The sequence below is a fragment of the Fundulus heteroclitus genome, unplaced genomic scaffold, assembly GCF_011125445.2.
Source record: "Fundulus heteroclitus isolate FHET01 unplaced genomic scaffold, MU-UCD_Fhet_4.1 scaffold_265, whole genome shotgun sequence".
NCBI lineage: Eukaryota > Metazoa > Chordata > Actinopteri > Cyprinodontiformes > Fundulidae > Fundulus > Fundulus heteroclitus.
The window spans coordinates 122,778-145,847 of record NW_023396675.1 but is presented as its reverse complement, the minus strand read 5'-3'; the positions used below and the strand labels follow the sequence as shown (position 1 = coordinate 145,847).

Here is a 23,070-nt window from a genome sequence, read left to right as displayed (position 1 = left end):
TAGTATTTTATTAATATAAAAAAATCTGTTTTACAATGTATTTTTACATCAATCTGCAGTACAGAAATATTGTTCACCGGTACATAATGAAACATGTTTTCTCTTAAGGAAGAATTTAAATCAAATTTGAAAATATTGAGCTACCAGGAAGAGCATAAAATGAACATTATTGGGATTGATTTCCAAAGCCTGAAACAAGATTGCCTCATTTTTAAATTTTTGTCAAAAAGTTCAATAGTGCATCTTTCTGTGGGTGGAGATAATTATATCAGCTGCTCCACCCCTAGCAAGAGTAGCAGTCAAGCAGTGAATGACAGCACTTCTCATATCTATAGGGCTTGGGTTCCGCATTGCATTGTGGGACATGGCAGCCATGTTGATGGCTACGCGAACGTTAACATAACTCTGACAACGTTGAAAGAAGAGACGTAGAAGTAGAGTTGAGAAAGAATAGATAAAAAAAAGATGTTTAAATCCTGAAAAGGATCTGGAATTTACCGGGACACATTAAATAGAGAAGCCAGGGACTGGTATGTTGACCTTGTTTGTGGTGTGAGCGCCTATACTTCAGAACAGTTCCGAAGCTACAAGTCCTTGGAGTCTCATGTGCAGTTCACGAATGGATGAGTTCAGGAGCTGCAGATCATAAAGTCAGCAAACAGTGGGAACACAGTAACTCGTACAAAGGTAAGCTGTGCTCTGACAGGCTCTGGCACCTGCTAGTTTAGTAACTGCTAACCGTTAGTGCTAACAACCACTCACGCATGTAATGTACTTTTAACTAGCTGCTATGTGTTTCAAAGGTGTAGTTAGTAACGTTAACTGCCAACCCTCCCTAAACCCTCCGGGTTTCTCATATATTTGAGCCTTTTCCCGCTGCCGTTTTAGTATTTATGTGCATGTATGTGGTGTCGCGGTTGAAGGAAAGAAACAATGTAGGCTATAAAATAAAACCGTGCATCTTTAACTTACCAGAATGAAAATGCAGGGAACACACTCTCATTGACATTGGGATACTGTGGAAAGTTATGTTCGGTCGTCTTAAAGCCACGATCCAAGCGAGCTGACGACTCCGTGGTTGCGCCTCCAGGCAGGAAAGCGGTGGAAAGTTAACCCATTTTCTATGTTTTTCCCATGGCGATCATGTGTTGCGCTGTTACAGCCCACAATACAGCAAAGGGAGTACAGTACGTGGTAGTCAAAGCCAGTAGTCTGAGTAGCGGTAAAGGAGGCAATCAACATGGCGGCCACGCAAAGTAATGCTATTTTTAGAACGTGACATCACAAGACGTCATATCGCGTGGTAAGCGGTAGGGCAAGCTTGATGTGTCCTCTGCTGTTTCGCTGTAAAAGAGCTGTGCGTTACCCTTGGTTTTACTCGGTAAAACGACTGCTTTTTCCAAGTCTAAGACCATGGTTTTTAAACATTTTTGCTATGGAACGTGCAACAGCGACTCGAGGTACGCTGATCGGCCGCATATGAAGGATGTTTTCTCCACTAATTTCCCGAAATTCAAGACTGCCAAGGAGAAATGTGTGCGCTGGGTACACCGGTGCAGTCGGCCTACACAACAGTTCAACCCGGAAACAGTTACCAAATTGACGTACATATGTAGCAAGCATTTTGTTGGAGGAAAGGGCACAACCGAAGAACATCCTGACCCAATTCCAGCAACATCAAGTAGTGAACAGGTAAGAGTTTTTTGGTGTTTTATTGAAGCTTAAATCTTATCATACGTCGAACAGCTCACGACGAAATGAGCCATCCTTTGTTACACTTTTGTCATGTCTGCGTGTCTATCCTGCCTCGCGATATTGGTTTAGGTCCCTAAATTGACCATGATTGTTTGTTTTGTCATCATTTCAGCTGGAGAGGTACAGTTGGAATTTCTTAAGGGAAAGATTCTGAGATGTAAACAGTTGTTTTGTAGCTACCTATTGGCAACATATACCGATTCCTGGACGGTGATTACAAACAGAAAAAAAACGGCAGACGACACCATGAACGCAGAGCAGGAAAAAAAAACAACGACTTACCGTTCGATCAACTCGGCCCGTTTTCCAGTCTTTTTAAGCCCTCGACACTCAAGCTATCGTTTGAGCTGAAGGTTGGTGTGTTCTTCGACAGTTCGACCAGTAAACCGTGCGCCTGGGACATCGTCTTGGGAAAGTTTAACGGCTGCAAAGTCGGTCATATCGCTGTTTCTGTTGCGCGTGTAATGGCTGGTGGCTACGGGCGCTCTCTACCTGTTTGTCCTACCAAAGCGGCAAGGGCCGTTGCTCCTGAGATGGTGAGGTCACGTGCACGGTACGCCATTACGTCATGACGCCCACGCCCCCTATTACAAAGAAATGCTAAAAGATTATGTGGGAGGAATGGGTGTTTAACCTTACCAGTTTGAACCTGAATCTACAGCTTGATCTCCAGAATCAAGCGGGGACTCTTCAGCTGGTCCAAAATAGAGCAAGCCCACAGCATCATAAAAGTACTCTTTGGCTTCCTAGCCACCACAGCAAGCTTCTTGTAGATGTCTAGAAAATAGGCAATTTTAATTAAACTTGTTTTTCATGGCAGGCAATGCTCAAAGTGTGCTAGATGTGTTGTTGAAGTCATGACCATATTATTATATTATCCTATCCTAATATCCTTTAAGGAGTAGCTGCCATACTTTGATTTATGCCTTTATCAAGGCCTGTTGCTTGGTGCTCCAAAGTTTTTGGATGGCAGTTATCAAATAGCTGTGCTACAGATTAAAATATGTCTTCATCTTATAAATGGAGATATTTATATGCCAGAAAAGGTTCATGGCAGTTTTTGGGTAACACCCACTGAGCATGGTGACCATCAAGTTGCCTCTGTGTTCTTACAGACACTTTTAACAGCCAACAGTACCCCTAACCTGCTTCATTGTCACTATGCTGGCTCCTAAACACAACACAAATTGCAAACAGGGTTCTCAAGCAACTTTCAGAAATGATAAACTTCTGTTGAGCTAATGAGCAAAAATTTGCCACATTTTCAAGGTCACTACAAAATAAGAATATAAGTTTAGATTTGCTTGTCAGTACTGCGATATAGACCAAACTGTTTAAAACTCCAAACAAAAGGTTTGGAAGAGGCTTAAGACTTGAGCTTTCAATGCATAGAGTCTAAAATCAAGTCAGTTTCTAAGCACAACCTCTGTCACAGTACTCCAGCTGAACAATAGCAACCTTTAGGTAGGGTACTTTAATCGGCATGTTAATGTTGATGTGCCGAAGGACCATTCCTGAATTAAAAGACAACTCTTTACGTCCAAACACAGGGGAAATGTGCTGGTGTTTTCATTCCAATCCATACATCCATCCCAAAGAAGAAACATTTACAAGACTAAAGCTTTTAGAAACCAATCCAGACAAGCAGATTCACTAACAGTTAGTAATAATGGGTTTGGAATTTCTGTTTTTCTAGGTTTTTTTTAGGATTTGAAATTTTAGAGATATTCGATTAAAAAATTTGAAATATTATGTACTACAAATATATTAGATATTAACTTACAACTCCTCATAATTGGAGCCCTCTGTTTCAGGTTCCCAGTCATGGTCATCCACATCACATTTCTAAAAACCAATCCTTGTCCAGGCAAGTTGTCAGGATTGTGGGTATATATTCAGGGCAGAAGACGAATTTCTTCTTTTAAGGCTTGTGAAACAGTTGCGACAAAAGTCACAATTGAGAGTTTTTTCTCCTTTTGCAGCCATTTTAATCTTATTACGTATACATCTTGCCTTCCAATAGGTAGGCAAATTTACCTAGGTTACTTTTGAAACTTTTTATCTACATCTTTCAAACCACAACAAGGTAAGGTTCACATTTTAACTTCTAATGAATGTTTTTATCATATATACATCACTTTGTTTTCTTTTACAAACTCTCCCTAGTTAACCACTTGCCATGTGATTGTTCCTAAATATTTCAGAGAAAAATGAGACATAAAAGGGTTTGTCCAGAAACAGAAGCTTTGCATTTCACTTCTTCTGGGAGGGATAAAGACACATTTTACAAAAGATTCATCAACAAGGAGAAAGGTATGTTTGTTAAATTAGTATATCAGACTCTCTGGAGTTTTCTGTGTTATACAGGTATAACATTTCAATTCAGCCCTTGTACACCATCTTAGTATTACAGTATGTGATATATTGCCATGTAAGGTTTTGCCCAAAATGTTCTAAAGACATAGTTTGTCATGGTAGTACAGGTCTGTGTATATGTAGAAAGATAAAATCCTCTGACATTTTGAATAACACTGTGGAAAAATGTAAGTTAATGCTTTATAGGATTTCCAGTATTTGTGTACCTTCATTTGTGAGTAAAATTACAAGGATTAGGTCCTCTGGATGGGTTCTTCTTTGTTGAAACTTTGTTGAAATCAAAGCCACTGCTTACAAGGCTGGGTTTATCAATAGCCCCACAGACTTAAGAAGTGTCTTGGAAAAGAGATGAAACATTTCAATAAAGACAAATGCATCCAGAGGACCTATTTAATTTGTTTTCACCTGATTTTTTTAGGAGTGTCAGGAAACATAATTTTGCAATTTGTTAATTATATACATTAGACCATAAAAGTTTTTTTTTCCACCCAGGGGTTTTTATCTCTAGTTGTAAATTTTTGTTTTACAGAAACTTACAATGGTATACTTCCATTGTGCCAATACTTATTTTCTGTTTCGAGCTGAAAGCATGCTGGAATGGGAAGGGGGAAGGGTGAGGTGCAAACATGTTTGCAGGCCTGTTGTTCTGATGCAAATGTGATTAATGGCTGTGCTGCTACAGAACTGTGACCTCCCCCTTAAACACAGAGATGTGGTATCAATATTCTAAGTAGAAACCTGTAATGAACTAAAAAAAATATTTAAAATGCTAGATATTAAAAATGTCTTTAAACACAACATGTCAGGAATCCTGAATCAAGAAAACTTTGTTGTCACAATGTGTTACCATGGTGAAATTACTTAGGATGTAAATAAAAAATAAACACATTTTAAAGTAACATCACATAATATATAGCAGACTTGATATTTACAGGGTATTTTTTCACAGAAAATACAACTGATAATTACACAAAGCAGTCAGGGGCCTAAATGGTAATTGGTAAATAGTATGTACTTTGATTTCTACCAATGTTTTTACAGGACCAACTCCATTCATCGCATAGCAGTCCACAACTACCAGAAAAGATCTCACAGACATCTCACAGAGTGTTATCTGTGTTTACCCAGAAATGACTGACACTCACCTGAGTCACATTCCAGAGGAATTATGCATTGGTGAAATGGTAAGGATGCATTCATGCATGGTTTTATATAAAATGTTTTGCTGTGCTTTTCTTGTTTGCTGCAATACTATGGATAATGTGTGTTTTTCATTCCAGATCCAGTCAGAGCAGAAAAATGTTCCAGGAGAACAAACAGAACAACACCATGAAGTAAAAAACCAAGGACAAGATACACATACAGTAAGTTTTTTCAAGTCCCAAGTAGTGGTGTGCACAATTACGTCTATTTACTGTATGACAATACTTATCATTGGCAGAGATTTGACTGTAATGTATAAATTGCTCATGTTTATTGAATATGACTCTTAGGGACCAAAGTTCACTCATATTTTGTGCTTTCTAAATTTAAATATGTAGTTGCAGTTTTTCCACATTGTGAACCAAAATATGTGAGAATTTTATCTTTATGTGTTTATAGATAGGAATTTGTGTCTGTATAAAGGATTTTTGTATAATCTTGTATAAAATCTGGGCTGCACAGTGGTGCTGAGATTAGCACTGTTGCCTTGCAGCAAGAAGGTTCTGGGTTCAAATCCAACCCTGGGTCTTTCTGCATGGAGTTTGCATGTTCTCCCTGTGCATGCGTGCATCTTCTTCCTTACTGACTGCACTATTTGAGCAGAACGTATCATGGTAACCACTGATGCACTTCTGTTTTAGCTAAAGTGTACCTACTCAATAAGGGCATTTGGATAGACCCACAGCAGAATTTTAACTCATATCTGTAATTAGAGAACACAAAAATTGTAAATTGTGTGAAAAAAATTGGAACTTATCAAATTGTTTGTAGCTTGTCAAATTACTTTTTAAATACAAATCTTTATGGATGCATAACAATAAAATTATCAGATACTTTGGATTACCATGTGGAAAAATATATTTATAACTACACATTCTGATTTAAATGCATACAGTATATATATATATATATATATATATATATATATATATATATATATATATATATATATATATATATATAAATTATTAGGACCTATTTTCCACCTATTAATAACACCTATCTAACAGTCAGTCAGTGATACATGGAGAGATATTGCAAGAACCTGTTAAATACCACCCTCCCTAATATTTATGAATTCTTCCAATGTTTTCACAGGACATACTCTGTTCATCACATACCAGTACACAAACAACAGATGAGATGGATAACTTAGAGAGTATACTCAGTATTCACCAAGAAATGACTGGCACTAACCTGAGGGATGAGTATTTATAAACATGTTGCAGCTCAAGAGGAGTATTGCGACTCAGATGCAGATGTCCAGTCTGTGCAGAGTACTACCACATGTCAAGAAGGCAAGATCTTAGGTTGCATGCAGTGTATAACACTAACAATGTAAATTACTTTATTCAACTATAAATTTGCTGTCTGTGTTATTTCAGCACGACCAAATTCTGAAGAAAATGCATCCAATTCAACAAAAAAATTGTTGGCAAGAAATCATCACTGCCATCAGTTGACATAAGTATGATATCACTCTAAAAATTTCATTGCATGTAGTGAGGAATGTTAGAAAATAAATCACTTTCAACCACAACATTTTTCCCCTCTGTTTTTTAAGGACACTTGGAGGAAGCACATTCTGAAGAAAAGGCATCTACTTTAACAAAGAAAATTTGTGGCACAAAGAAACCCTCATTGCCATCAGTTCAAAACGGTATGTTATATGTCTAATATTTTCCACTGCATGTAATAATATATTCAAAAAAATTGTCAAGATTTGATACTTTCATGATCCTTTATCAATAATCTTATTATGTAGAAATTTCCAAACTTTTTTACATTAATGTTGCATAACTCCCTCAACCATGCCTCCCTCCGTTCCACCCTCCGCACGCTCACCCAGTACGTCAAGTGTACAACAAGGGACAATAAAACCCTGGACCTTTTTTATACCAATGTTAGAAAACACCTACACCTCCGCCCCCCTCTCCCAACTGGGACGCTCGGATCACAACCTCATCTACCTGATGAGTTGAACACATTCTTCACCCGGTTTGACTCCCCCCACACTGGCCCCCTTCCTGCCATCAACTCCCCACACGTCTCCAACCACCAGCCCTCCAGAGATCTACCATCCCCCCCACCGCCATTCTTATCAACGACCGACCCATCCACACCTTCGGCCCTGCCTGCCTTCCCCCTCACAATCGCGCCAATGCAGGTGAGAGGTCAGCTGACGAGGCTGAAACAGAGGAAAGCCTCTGGACCGGACGGCATCCCCCCCCCCCCCCAGGCTGCTGAAGACCGGTCGGTAATCAGGGACTTTGTGGACTGGTGTGAGAAGAACCATCTGTGTCTAAACACCAGCAAAACCAAGGAGATGGTAATCGACTTCAGGAGAAGACCCCCACCTCACTCACTCAGGGGCAGGACATAGAAACTGTGGAGAGTTTCAAATACCTGGGTGTTCATGTCAACAATAAACTGGGCTGGACTCATAACAACGACGCTCTATACAAGAAGGGCCAGAGCCGCCTCTACCTCCTGAGGAGGCTGAGGTCCTTAGGTGTGAGCAGGCCCCTGCTAAAAACTTTCTATGACTCTGTGGTGGCCTCAGCTCTTCTCTACACTGTCGTCTGCTGGGCTCCTGGCAGCACAGAGCGGGACAGAATGAGGCTGAATAAGCTGGTGAGGAAGGCCACTTCTGTCCTGGGCTGCGCTCTGGACTCTGTGGAGGAAGTGGCTGAGAGGAGGGTGTTGTCCAACCTCACATCCATCATGGACAACACCTTCCACCCCCTGCACCAGACTGTAGAGGAGCTGAGCAGCTCCTTTAGTGACAAAAAAAATTCTCCATTGTGAGATCAATAAAGCTTATCTTATCTTATCTTTACTGTTGGGTGATATAGGACCCCTTCTGCTTCTTTCACAGGCATTTTATACAATTTGGATTTTTATTTTATTCCAAATGGACTGTTTCTGCTGCATCATAACAAAAGAAAACCTATCCAGTTTTGTTTGGTGAGGATTAAAATTTGGCACCTTTCCCTGCTGTTGATGTACTTGAAGCACTCACATTTTTGGAAAATAGAAAATCTAAGGGACGTCATTTAATAGAGTCTTTGTATTTAATGTCAGCTGACTTGGTAGCCGAGCCCCTAGAAATAATTTTTAGTGTGGATAAACAGGAAGTTTTTACCGTAATTTGTATGTCTGTGTTGGACTATGGAGATCTTTTGTAGATCTCAATGTCTTAGGATGCTAGACTCCCTTTATCTCTCTTCTCTAAGGTTCAACACAAACTGAAAAATGCCAATACCCCTTTGTGATTTATATTCAGCGTGAAGATGGCCTGATTTGTCTGGTGGTAGTAATTCCCACTGGATAACATTCATTTACAAAGCATTTCTTGTACTTCTGCCATCCTATATCTGTACTCCAATTGCACTGAGAAATTCCGACTAGTATAATTTTCATTCACAGTTTGCTGCTTTTTTCTGTCCCTTGCCCGGACTGAGTTGGGCAAGAAGACTCTTGATCATTCAGCACACTCCTAATAGAACTTCCTTCATTAAAATTAACTGAACCTTTCTTAGTTCAAAGCAACAAGGTTTTGAGGCTAATTTAAATAAAATGTACCTGTTTTTATAGTTTGTCGTTTTCTTTCAACAATATAACTTTTTCTGTATATAATTATTGATGCCTCTTGGCCAGGACTATTGAAAAATGTTGTCTCAATGGAACCATATCCTGGTTAAATAAAAATCAAACCACTTCAATCAATTATAAATATTGCCATATTTGTTATTCCAGTACACTCAGAGGAAGAACCTCCTGAAGAAGGGGCAGCTATTTCTAAAAACAAAATGGGTGGCATTAATAAATCCTCATTGCAATCAATTAAAAAAGGTATGTTAAATCGTTGACTAAAGAAAAATGTACATATGTAATCTCTTTACATTTGTTGACATAATATATCACTTTCATTTATCCATACCTTTAGTAACTTTAATGATTTTTTTACAGGAAAATCCAGAAGGCCCTGGTCAAAGACTGAGGGAGACATTGTTGAAAGCCATTTCAAAGACTTCCTGAAAGAAATGAAGATGCCTGGAAAAGTGCACTGTCAGAGATGCATAGATGAAAATCAGATTCTAAGGGATAATGACAGAGACTGGAAAGCTGTAAAATACTGTATGTACAACAAGATAACAGCAAAGAGAAACAGGCTCCAAAAGTACTGAGAATTATACTGGACATTTTGAGCATCAATGCTAGGAACCCAAAAAACCTACATGTATACCAAAGTACACAGATACAATTAAAAAAAAAATTTTGACATCAAGTCCTTGTGAAAACTTGTCATTTTAGTATTTTAGGACTAAACATGTTTAAAGCTGTAAAGACAGATGCCAAATACTTGTAATAATAAAAAGTAACAAAGTATCTTACTTTTCATTTACTAAAACTCAGCCTTTATATTGTGTAAAAAATGCCTTTTCGCAAATAAAGTATAGTGTTTTATAGGGGTAGGTTAGCTTCTTTTTATTTTCACACAATTGGTAGAGTCAGTATCACCCCATGCTATCTAAAAGGGAACTTGTGTCATTGTGTACCAGCAAACAGCGGACTTCTATTATTCCACACAGGACAAGGTGATCTCTGTTTTTGGAATTGGAATCAATATCTAAAATGTGTATTTCTAAATGCAGGTTTAAAGCTGTGGCCAAAGTCAGATGTGCCATTATTCTTGAATAATTATTTAATACAAAAGGTATTTACTGAATATTTTATCTCTGATTCTATCCTCATCGTGTTTCTATTTCTTGTTGTTGACATTTTTAGAATCAAAATCAATTTTACTTTTCTGATTTTGAATGCTTTATTTTAATACAAAGTTTAGCTAAAACACAAGAAAAGAAAAAAAAAGATCAAACTATGTTTCAAGAGACTTCCTTCTTAAGTAATTTGCATAATTGGCCCTCTACAGTCTACAAGACTCCTTTGGGCCACAACCCATTCATATTATAATGGTGTGTGTGTGTAAACGACATGTGTGAATAAGTTGTTAAACTATGCTTTATCCAGCAGAGGCACTGCTGATTATAGTCATTAACACTCACACACTTTCAGGTCCACTCTTTGCAAAAATTAAAAAAATGTCCGAAAGGGATTTAGAGATGATTTGGACCTGATTTAAAGCATGTCAAACAGGGGACCTGAAAAATGTCCCCTGTTTGCTTTGTAGTCCCCTCTTTGTGACTGTGTAACCACGCCAAGGTCCACTGTTGTATAGGTGCGTAAGAACACACACACACACACACACACACACACACACACACACACTAAAAAAACGTCAACCTAACTGTATACTTCATTCTCATATGCCTTTTATTTTATTCAATAATCTTTTGTTTACAGAAATTTTTTTCTTGTCCTCCAAACAAGTCTTAGATGACTTCACTTAATAAATGTGGTTAGACCCTCTGAATCTGCTGGCAGTCTCTCCCAACCCCCCCAAAGCCACATGTTGCTACGTTGTCCTCCTTTCTCACTGTCCACCAAGCTCCTCGACTCAGCTGGCTCTCCTGCTCTGCTCTGTCTTTCAGACTGGACCTCTGCCATCACTTTGCTTTCTGCTCATTTGGCACTAAGCTTAAGTATCTCCGTAAAAGAAAAGGTGCCCCCCCCCCCCCTCCTTACACTAGCCAGCGGATGCTATACTTTAAAATCACATTGATAAACGCATTTCTTCTTACCACGCTCTGGATGGGCATCATTCCTCTGCAATTCCATTCCTAAACCTGTTTCTGACTCATCCTTAGTTTTAAAAAAATATTTACTCATAAAATCCCTTAAGACTTTGTTGTCATCTTGTCTTTTTCTCTTCTCTTTTCTTTTCTGTGCACCAGTGATTCTTAGTTTGTAGCGGAACGGACTTTCAAAGTTGCAGCCAGTCGTTGTCCTAATGGTCAAACCATTTTATGTTGGGGTGGGGGGAGTTTAAATGGTCCCTTATTTAAAGAAAACATATTACATATACCTTATGCAGAAATATATATATATATATATATATATATATATATATATATATATATATATAGTTACTCCAATATTAAATATGTTTCACACAAATATTTTCTGAAAAATTACTTCTGCCTGTATTTTAATGGTCAGAGTGTCAGTTTTGGGCCCCCCTCTGTCCTGGCCTGGGACAATTGACCCGTTTGTTACACAGACATTGTGCAAGGTATTTACAAGATATGAGTAAATATATTAGTATTACTACTGTACTGCCTGTGCAAATTTACACAGTACAGTTATCCAGGTAATCACAACAGCAAACAGGCTTAAATTGGAGTTAACCGGACTTTCACTTTCTGAGAACATGTTGACACCTATCATGGAGTCTCGTCAATTCTGGCGGCTCGCACTTGAACAACCTGAGGCCTTCTTTGGACTCGCTCTGCATAAATTGGGTCTAGATCCTGCAGACGGCATCCCATAATCCCCTGCGCTGTTCTCACCACCAGTGCTAGAAGGTGGTACATACATAAGGCCGTTAAACCAGACCAGGGATGAAGAAGGGGAATATAATACGCTAGTGAAAGACACGAAGATGATGGACAGCAAGAAACATTTTTTAATACTTTCGGATGGATTCTGACAAATTTGATGAGCTAGTTGAGCGCCTAGCACCATTTTTAATTCATCACAACAGCCACCTGACACCTGTCAGTGTTGCAAAAAGAGTGGCAGTGGCATCCTTGCGACAGGTTGCTCGGAACAGAGTGTCGCTGCAAGCACATATACTGTCTCACAAATAATGTCGGAGGTGAGTCTTGGAAAAATTTGGTCCAGTTGGTGGGGTGCTCCTATGGGAGTTAGGGTCATTTTGACCTTTTTCCCTGGCTCTCGCCGATGGGAGTAAGAGGAAACATCTGGAGTCGTTGTTTAACAGGACTGTTCCAAGATATGGCAAGTAGTGGAATTAATCGCTCTGTTTTTGTACTTTTTGTGATAAACACTTCCCAGAACGTAAGCCCTGTTGCCAATTGACGTCAATAACGTGTAACGCACACACACCAATGGAGACACACAGACACTTGTGTTTAACGCACACACATTATGAGCCTTTAAAATGGCAAGCTTTGTATTTGAATGTCAGAATTCGCTCCTGAAACCCGTTTGTACGTTTCTAGGCATAATAAAGACGAATTCTCGTTGTTAAGACAAAGGAACGCCATTTTCTCTGAGTCTTTCTTTCTTTTTAAAAGGTTAATAGTTAAGTAATTCTCCCACACTTCCCACCATTTGAGATGTACTGATGTAAAATCACTAACTTATGCAAACTCAAACAATTATAAAGCCAATTTTTGGGTTTTACAGATAAAACACAAACATTTGTTGTAGTAGTACACTGATGCTAATACTAACATTAGCATCAATGTACTACATCAGCTGGCAATAAACCCACTAGCTTACCATGCCAACATGAACAAACATCCAACACTCACCAGTTCCTCTGAATTATATAAAACTGGATGGCAGCATCGACTCCCTGAGGGTGAGGGTTACAATAAGACACATTTGGCTCAATAGTCTAGATCAGGGATTCCCAAAGCGTGGTACATGCACCCCTGAGAATACGCAAGCTGCCGCTAGGGAGTGCGGGAGATGAAAAATGTAATGGCTGTCGGACAGTGTTTTTTCCCCACACAATAAAGACGTGTAAATAAACATTTCCTTTGTAAAAATTTAAATCAAAACTGTAAATTTAATAAATAAATAAAAATGCATTTTTTTTTATTTAGAATAAATCTTCTTCTATGCTTCATTTTAAGATGAAATAAAGAATTTATCTTCTACGCATTGTACTGCATATACACACCTAGCTTGTGGCCTCTACTTCATTCATTCTTGCAAATATGCTCAGTGTGCTGAAATCAGGGAAACTGTCAGGGGAGACATCTAAGCTCAAAGTTAGTGATGAAAGAGGAGAGAAACCAAAAGAGAGAGTGAAGAATAGGAGGCAACAGAGGAGGGAATTGCAACCGATCTGGAAGAAAACGAAAATGTCGTTCTAGCTCTCTCCTCTTCTTCACGTCATTTACATCAGTAGAGAGAAAATTTAATTTGGGCTGAACGTTTTATTTACAAGATTAAATTGAGTAACACAGACTCTGTAACTGTATCAATCATGCAGGACCTTCACACACAAACAGCGCTGCCCATGGTGCTGTGACTCTTGTTGTGATATTATCGCCATGATCATCAAAATGGTTTGATTGAATGAGAGTATAATCTGACCATTCAGCCACAAGGGAGAGAGGCACAGCCCCCCTCTCTCTCTCGCAGCAGGATGCCAGCTGGGGACCACTCCCCACAGATAAAAGTGAGAGCACACATTCTTCAGCCCCCTTCTTCAGCTCTCCTCTCCAAGCTGCTCAGACTATGGGCCCTGCACGGGCCCATGACCGATACACAAGCCATGCTTGACCCAGGGTCTGCTGAACTCACCTGCTGCTTCAATGGAATGACCAAGGGGAAGCAGAGGACCTGACTGGATCCAGATAAACAACACACTGGAACAGAGCCAAGTTTCACTCTGACCGCTGAGTAAACCAGCCGCAAAGTACAGATTCCCGAAAACAGCTTTGTTCAAGTTTGTCAGCTGTTGCAGGACAGCAGACGCGAGACGGTGGATACCTCCCCTCACCAGACAAGCTCAGCAATCAGACTATTGAATGGACATCGGTCCCGACCACAAATGCGTGTTTCTGCTTGGCCGCAGAAACCAAGCATTCCCTCCACACGCTGTTGGTTAGCTCATAGCTGGAGAGCTAAGCGCTAGCCCGCCAACAACAAACCAACAATTCTCCCTGCTTTTACGTCCTTCCTGGAATGGCCAAAGTGGACAGAACTGACACAAGGCAAGAGACAGGTTTGACAGGGAGCTGAGGGAAAAGTTAAAAGGTTTATTGGGAAATGTCTTGTAAACCGTTGTACACATGGTGCTTTAGAACAAAGGGGTAACGGACCTAGCTCATGCTAGCCTTCATTTCATGGTATTGCTAATATAATTTGAGTGTGTTTTTCTTTGGTTATAACAAGGTTACCTCCACAAGGGTTTCATACATTGATGGGACATTAATGTTTACGTTATCCAGCCCACTCATTATGACTAAAAATAAAGCTAAAGCCTTTACCTGTTAGCGCTAACTGCCCGCTAGTGTTAGGATATCAACAAGGTCAAGTGGAACGAGCTGTTTATCCCAGAACTGCATGGCACACTTAGATGGCACTGACCCAAAAGATTGGCACATATCTATCAGTCACCCCGGAGGTGACACCCCGGAGGTGACACAGTTTCCCTGCTGATGTCACAGTTTGGATGTGTACCGCCCTTGTATGGGTGTGTCCCGAGATCCCTACATAATGTTTGTGTGATGAGCACTCAAGGCCTTCCTGCCGATCAGGGGCCCATCAGCGCTGGTGTGACTGTAACTATTTCTCTGTCTTTACCTAGATAAAATATAACTAAAAGCATACTTGTCTGTTTTATGCGTCCTACATTCAAGGTAGTAAGTAAGTGGGGGTCGCCTGACTGGGTAAAACGAACTGGGTCCACCCAGGGTGCTTCACCGTAGATGGGACACGGTGAAACAATAACAAAATTGGTGTTTCCACCCGGACCCAAAAGGCGGCGTACCACCTTCCGTTTTCCGGCCAGGACGTCATTCCGGAAGAAAAACACACAGCCTGCGGCGGCACAAAAGGTAAGGAGATTTCATTCATCTCCTAGTGTCTTTTTCTTCCTGGAAGGGCCGACTTTTTGTATTCCTAAAGGCAGAGAAAGGTTTGAGGATAATTGTTTGCAAACGTGTCGATAAGAACTTGGGATTTGCGTGCGGTCACAGAGGTGAAAGTCCAGGAAGCCTTGGCCAGGCTTCTGAAAATACTGTGTACCTTGAGAATTTAGGGTTTAAAAGGTCCCCTTGTTAGGCACAGAGGAAAATATGTGTTCCTCTGTGTGTAGCATAAAAGCGGCCATTCTGACAGGCACGCCGTTACGCGTGGCTAAAACATTGTGTAGCCTAGAAAATGTGGGTTTAGAGCTCCCTTATTTTCCGCGAGGACGAACATAAAAATCTTCGTTTTTGCGGTAATATAAAAGCAGCCTTTTTCGAAAAACGAGCGCGTATGAGATTGAGAGCAAGACCGGAGGTACCTACTGAGTTAACTAAAGATTGGCCAGAGAGAGTGTGTGTGTGTGGGTGTGTGAGACACGTTACTACATTGAGCCTTTGGAAGTGAAGACCAGGGTGCACCTGTTCAGGTGACATATAACCTGCTCATCCTGAGTACACTGGCTCATTGAAATTGCCGTGTAAAAACACTATAATAAGGCATATAGGAACATAATAAGTTTTGGTGTCTGAGAGATAAAAAATAAGCTCTTATTGGACCGGGGAAAGGACGCTGTCCCAGCAGGTTGGCCAAAACGTGTGAGTGCTGGAATGGCTGAGAATCAGGCAGAAAATGAGCTCCAGGGGGGTTCTTTAGGAACACTGCTAGAGGCAGGAAAAGGGAGCATAATGGCAAGCTTCCCACACAAAGATGCTGAAAACCATTTAAAACAATTTGAGGAGTGGTGTGAAAAAATGAGGGGAGACGGGGTTTTTGGTGATACAGAAGGACCTCCACCCAAAGCCCGAATGTGCACTTACTATTTGCAAATGTTAAAAAATAGACTAGCCCAAGCACAAGTAGAAATGGCTGATGCAGGTGAGTTTGTTCGAGAAAAATACCAAAAAGAGGAAATCAAAATAGCAGGCTTGATAAAACTAACTGAACTGTATTTCAGCATATGCTTCTCAGGCCTGGACAAACAAGAGAGTGAAAATCTGCAGGGGGTTAAGGGAATCATCTTCTTTCAAACAAGAAGGTAAGTACACAACTCTCCAAAGTGGAGAACTGTTATCCAAGGCCAGGAATGTGGTGACTTCATCAGACCCTTCGGTGCAGGTGCCTGGTATGGAGTTAAGTGGGGGACAGATAAGCTGTGACGTAAGACCCAGATGTAACCTGCATTCTAGTGAAACTGATCTTTCTTTACCTGCAACAAAACAAAGTGTGCAACTGCCATTGTTTCAGACTCACAACGCTACAGGACAGGTGAATGCAGATTTTTATGACCCTCTTTCATGTGCGGACAACGTTCATCTGAGGCACGTGCTCCCCGATCCAAGAAAAGGGGCGCACCTTTGGATCAAAGCATTCGTGGAGATTTTAAGCGGGTATGTATTGGCTATTGGTGATGTTAGGACCGGCTTATCAGCATACCTGGAACCACATGAGGTACGTGCGGTTGAAGTTTCTGCTGGAACTGACGAACTAGGAGCAGCTGCTCCTTTGGCCCCAGTGGCACGGCAACTTTGGAGCACACTGAGGACGTTTTATCCAGTAAGTACGGATTCTGGCCTTTTAAATGACACTACACGTTATGCAGGGGAGACGGCTTCAGCATATGTGAACAGAATGTTGAAAGTATGGGAAGACCAGACGGGCTCTTGCCCGTTATCAGTCACGCTGCAGCAACTCTTTAAACAGGCAATGTTAGAAGGTCAAACAGAAATTGTTAGGACGTACATGGACAGAATGGTTGCGAGTTATGATATGCCTTTAGATCAATGGATGGCTGCTTTGGTACATCAGCTGAATATGGATGAAAAGAACATGAAGCAACTTAGCAGTGATTTAGAGAAGTTAGAACAACAACTCTTAGCTGAACAGCTAAAACAGCTGAGAGACAATCAAGGTAAAAGGACGAAGAAGAAGAATGTTGCAAAAGCTCAGATGGTTATGGCCCTGACACCTGTGTTTTGGTTCAGACCAGTTTGTGGGATCCCTCCCTCCAGATGTCCCATTTCAAATGTATCAGAGTCCTCCATGGGGACAAATTCCCAGCAGAGATACACCGCAGTACAGAAATCATAGAAAGGGACCAACCAAAGATTATGATATGCCCTTGTGCTGGACGTGTGGTTACCCAGGGCATTTTGAAAGAAGCTGCCCTAACCGTCGTTAGGATCTGACCAGCCCTTCCTCCCTGTCAGAAGTAAAGGCCTGCGTGTGTTTGTTTGTCTGAATGTCGTCAGTTCTATGTTACTGTATGTATGTATTTGTGTATCGTATGTAACTAAACGTTCGTCTGTGTGAAGTAATGTTCATGGTTTCAGAATGTTCATTTGTTTTGGGAGAACTGCAGCTCCGTAATTCAAATGACGTTTTTAATCATGAACTATGTTAACTAAAAGCTGAAGAAAGGTAAAGAGAGATTTCAATAACACAGTTTGTTTTCTTCCCACATTAAACATCCGGCCAAATTAAATTGTTACACTGAGATATGCTAACGTGTCTTAAACAAAAAATACCCCAGGGTTGTGGGAATTACTTGGTACTAGGGATAAAGGTTTTTTTTGTTGTTTGGAGCTTAATTATGCAGTACAGCAACCAGAGGCGTTAGGGCGGTATTCAGTTATGCTATTAGATTGCGCCTGGCTTGTGTTTGTCAATGAATTCATGACAGCTGAAATAATAACAGAGTAAAAGCTTTTATATTGTAATTTTAGAACATTAATAAAATGGCAAACAGCATATGGGGAGCATATGGGAGACTGTTTGGGAGAAATGGAACCGGATGGGATATGTTTAATGGGAGATTTTTAACTAAGGATTTTACAGCTGCCTAAAGAGAAGAATTTAAGAGCATTAAGATATACATGATTTTTGATTTAAATAGATGAGAAAAACTGTGCTTTAAACAAACTGTATGGGACTAAATATGGTTGCTTTTCTGAGGCTTCTCTATTAATTTATTTTATTTCTTTTTACTTGGGATTTGAATGCAGCTAATGAGAAATTTTGAGAAGTGTCAAGATATCACAAGGCCACATTAAGCATGTCATCAGTTACAAAAGCATCTGATGTTATTAGTTATGCTGAGCTGAGGCAAGCCTCAGAGGGTCAGTTTAACCTGAAACAGGACAATAGATATGATAAACAAATCTGACCATGATGTAAACATCTGAATGTTTATGGCAAGGCTGGGAGCACGCAAAGTATGTCAGAGGGAAAAAATAAAATAAAGCCAGCTTGTGAAGGGTTAGATTCTACTTGTAATCTCTTTGTTTTTGGGTAGCCTTCTCAATGTGCTAAATTACGGGGAAAACTCTTATCATGTATAGAAAAACACCAGAAGCTCAAAAGCCTGAAAGAGAAAATGGTTGCTTTAAAGTTTCACCCTTGACCATTTAAGATTGAAAAGCATTAATAACTAAGTTTGCATGATCAAAAGAGCTAGAAAGAAATCAAAAGAATGCTATAAGATATTGGAACACACATAATGCACTCCTTGGGAGACTTTTTACTTTCGGGTTTTTATTGTTTTGTGCATGTTTGATTATTTCTTTGTTAAATGATTCCTTTGCTTTAATTTTTGCATCACCAGTGGCAAAAAAGTGACAACATTTAAGGACGTTCGGCAGATAATTTAAGAAGATGAGAAGTTTTAATACAAAATGATGAAAGTAAAGGAACGACAGATTCCTACCTCCCCTGGACCAACCAAGAACTTAGACACATCACGTTAAGAACCAAGACACTAAAAAAGACCAGGTTTTCTTTTGTCACCTAATACACTAACAGAATTGTTTTTCTCTGAGTTACTTCTTTCAGATGATGTGAGATGAAACTGTAAAGCCACCTTTGTTCCAACAGAAGACTGTGGAAAGTGAGCTCTTTCAGGCCGTATGGTAAGAAGTCATGATCTAAAGTGGACGTGCAGGGATTGACAAAAGTGACAAAATTATGCTAAGTTTAACAAATTTATGACAGGTAATATTGAGACCTTCTAGGCAAGGCAAGGCAAATTTAGTTATAAAGTACAATTCAGTATTCAGTATCCTTCTAGCGGTAAGAAGGTGGCTTTGGAAATTGTTTATGTACCCCACTGCTGCCCTCTCTACTGACTCACATTAACATTTCTATCCTGTTTTCTGCCTTTTTCTTGCAAGGAAACCTGGTCATATATAATTGGAATGTGCTAACGGAGAGATTTTAGTCTCTTTTCTTAGGCATTCTCAAAGACAAGTGAGTACCAAGCGGTGCCACAGTGGTCCAGGGGACGGAGAAAAAAGGTGATGTACTTGACTCCTGCCTAATCCAGTTTTTAATCAAATTTTGAACAAAAAAATCAGTAATTTTTGCAGAAGCTGCATAGAGGTTTAATGGGGAATGTGATGCTACAAGGTTAAGAGAAATGTTTTTTATTATTGAACTTATACAAAGAGGTTGAACTGTCTGTAAAATATTTTGCTTGGATAAATTTTTAAGGGATCAAGATCTGGGGTAAAGGTGAAGAACTTTTTTAGAATAGTTAGTTTCAGAGGGAACGATGTGGTTGATTTTGGACAAAATCCATATTGGCAAAATGCTGGCAGAATTCCTTGTGGTTTCAGACACAACGATTGGAGAAAGAAGATTCATGGACAATGCTCGTCCGATCATCGTCCGAACGATGTTGTGGTGCTGAACTGAGACATGAGGACTGAAAATGGACAACTAATTGCGGGGGCAAAGACAGAGGCATCGGATAACCTTCAATGGATCGCAACACGAAACAAAGATGAGTTGGCAGACACCCCTTCTGCGTTTCACATCAGATTTTCCTGCACATAATTAAAACACAAAACACACATTAGAAACATACACATTGGCGGATGCGCTTAGAAGAAAACTTTCAGATTAAAAGCAATCAAGATTATTATTAAACCCCTAGGATGTTAATTGTTTTAAGTCAGAGCTGTTATTAGCGAGCGATAAGAGGGTCAAACGCATTCGGACAAGTGGTACTGGTCTGGAAACAAAGCTGGTAGAGTTCGCAAAGATAAGAAGGATTTTCTTTTACTTTTCTAACAGAGTTTTTATTTAAATCATTTAAAATACATATAGATATGTTTTGGAATTTTATTAACCCCACAAGGGGTTTTGAATAAGATTCAAAGAGGCACCTTTAAGATGCAATAAGCTTCATAAAATACATCATGCATGAGAAGAAATAGGGGGAAACCGCTAAAAGACATCCATCTTGCACCAAAATATTAAGTTACGGGATGTGAGCATAGAGCAGCTTAAGTAATTATACTAAATCTAAATAGGTTCAACAACTTATGAGTATTGGTGATTAAAGTAAGGAGTGGGATACATAGAGGGGCCGTTTAAACGTAAAAGGAAAGTGGATAAGAACATTGTATGCAATTACATCAATGAGCGATAATTATGATCATGACAAAACTAGTGGGCGAAAAAGTTAAAGTAGGCATTACAGCAACAGTTAATAGCATAAACGAATGAACGAACGAGTGAGCAAGCTAATTTTTCAATATAAGCAGAATAAACTCTAAACCTTTTAGCCTTGTTCAAGCGAAGGAGAAATTGTGAGCACAACATTTACTGGGTATCTTAGAGTAAGCAGAGGCGCAAATAAAGACCAAATAATTAGGATGCCTGTAAAATCTGCCACTACGGCAGACATCAATAAAGCACCACAAAGGTTAAGGACTTAAATGGATAAAATCACGAGATTAGAATAATGCCTTATTCTACTAAATAACATGGGTAAATTAGGATTAAAGCACCAGTGTAAATAGTTTGGAATTGTACGCAGTTACCTATAAGGTGTGAGGAGACTTAACAACTATCTGTTTGAACACAAAATAGCACAATAGTTGTTCTTTAACTAAATGTTAAAACATCCAGAAGAAAAAAACACATAAACATAGTTTAGCCATCTATTAACCTAGTGGTCTTTTAGACCAGAATAATCTAACGATCGTCCTCTTGTACATGCAGAAAAGTAATGAGGTCAATTAGATTAGTTGGACATTTGGTATCTGGTCAGGACAGCAGAAGGGACTCCTGGACACAAGATGATGATAGGAGGATAACAGCTTCAACATGATATCAATGCATGAAGGTTGGCTCTGAGGAACATCAGAGCTGCAATGGTAGGGTGACCATATTTTCATTTGGGAAAACCAGGACACCTCGGAGCGGGGGGGTGTTTTAAGGCAAACGCGGCCGAGGGGGGGGGGGGGTTTGTAAGGCAAACGCAGCCGAGCGGGGGGGGGGGGGGGGGGGGGGGGTGAGAGACAAGCGCGGCCGACAAGCGCGAGGGAGGACTCTATCTTCTGATTAATAACAGGGCTGCCCACACTGACGCGGCTCAGGGATTACCAATGAAGGTAATTTAAAAAACAGGACATTTCCTCACTTTATAAAAAAAACCCGGGACGCCCGGGACAGGACGTGAAATACGGACATGTCCCGGGAAATACGGACGTTTGGTCACCCTATGCAATGGAAACTCCTGCTGTGCTGAGAGCATCTTGAACAGGACTGTGTGTGACTGCTTTGCTTCACAGGTAATGGAATTCAACTACAAGGTTTCACGAACATGACATGGAGAGGTTGGCGTTCAGGAAACGCACCTAGAACACACTCTTGGACTCTTTGGGGTAAATGGGCTCTAAAGGGGGACACTTAACAGGAGATAAACTGAAAGCCTGGGCTTACGACGAGAGACATTTCAGACAGGGGGTGTGGACACCCAGGAATTACTGCTGTGGTTTGAAAATGTCAGAGATTTGTCGCAAGTGGTGGAGTGTTTCGATGACCCAGGCGCTTGGAGCCAGGTTGGACCAAGGAGACGGCGTCGTGTTCCCACAGGGATTACCTATAACCTAACACTGACAGTGAACATTTTTGTTTTTTGGTTTGCTGGGGTTGCCAAAAGGATCATCGGAGATGACTTTCTCTATCCTGACCAGGTTCACACTTAAAATGCAAAAAACAAAATGATAGAGGCCAAAACAAATACGGACACAGAGAAGTGTTTATACAAAGAATTCCACTATTCGTCAATTTAAGGTGCAGATACTAAGGCTAAACAAAGAATTAGAAGAAAGGCAAAACTTAAAGCTGATCATTTACCAATGGGTGGTCAATATTTAAGAGGGTTTAAAGGAACTGCACAATTTCTTGAATAATTACAACAGACATTGATTGATGAAACAAAAAAGCAAATTCTAGAATGGGAATTTTTAATCTGCTGGGACAAGACGGTGCAAACATAAAATAAGGATTTATAGATCACTGGGTGATATAAGATCACAAAGGTAATAATAATAAATTAATAATAATGTAAGAAAATCACTCGGAGTAATGTCTGCTTAAAGTTTTTCAAGGGTAAACTAAACACATGAAAACAAGAACTAGATACTTGTTAAAGGGTTGATTTACTTGGGGATATAATTATGCTTGGGTGTATTATCAATTAAACTAATGTTGAAAGACTGAAAAAGGTTTAACTGCTATTAGCCTTGCTAACACCCGGTTTCGGACATTTCAAAAGGAGCCGTTTTGAAGCATAAAAGCTTAATCGTTCTGCTCGGCCATCCTTCGATGGGGCTATGAGCCTTATCCCCGCATTACTATCGAATATTAATTAACTTTATGTTGTAACCTCTTAGCCACCAATTTGCTATAGCGACCCCAGACGCCCACAGGGAGAATCGCATCAACAAACTCGGTCGTAAGCGTTTAAATGATTTTACTGGGCAAATCAGTAACCAGAATGTTATTTTCTCAAAATAATGTTCTGGTTAACTTGTGCTTTGCATTGTGAATGGGTTGAAATACATGTCAAATGTTGTTCTGAATTAGTTA

The 23,070-nt window shown here is 40.0% G+C and overlaps 2 long non-coding RNA genes across 3 annotated transcripts; both read left to right on the top strand.

Annotated features, from left to right (window-relative positions):
* The first annotated feature begins 3,113 nt into the window (after positions 1-3,113).
* On the top strand, positions 3,114-6,677 carry LOC118559303. 2 transcript variants are annotated; one of them, XR_004928766.1, is made up of 5 exons: positions 3,114-3,841; positions 3,960-4,068; positions 5,173-5,315; positions 5,412-5,495; positions 6,433-6,677. It is a non-coding gene; the product is annotated as an uncharacterized LOC118559303 (long non-coding RNA). The 2 variants fall into 2 exon arrangements; XR_004928765.1 differs by having other exon boundaries at positions 3,114-4,068.
* A 179-nt stretch (positions 6,678-6,856) lies between these two features.
* Positions 6,857-9,605, top strand: LOC118559304. The gene is made up of 3 exons (XR_004928767.1): positions 6,857-6,994; positions 9,094-9,189; positions 9,307-9,605. It is a non-coding gene; the product is annotated as an uncharacterized LOC118559304 (long non-coding RNA).
* Positions 9,606-23,070: the final 13,465 nt, after the last annotated feature.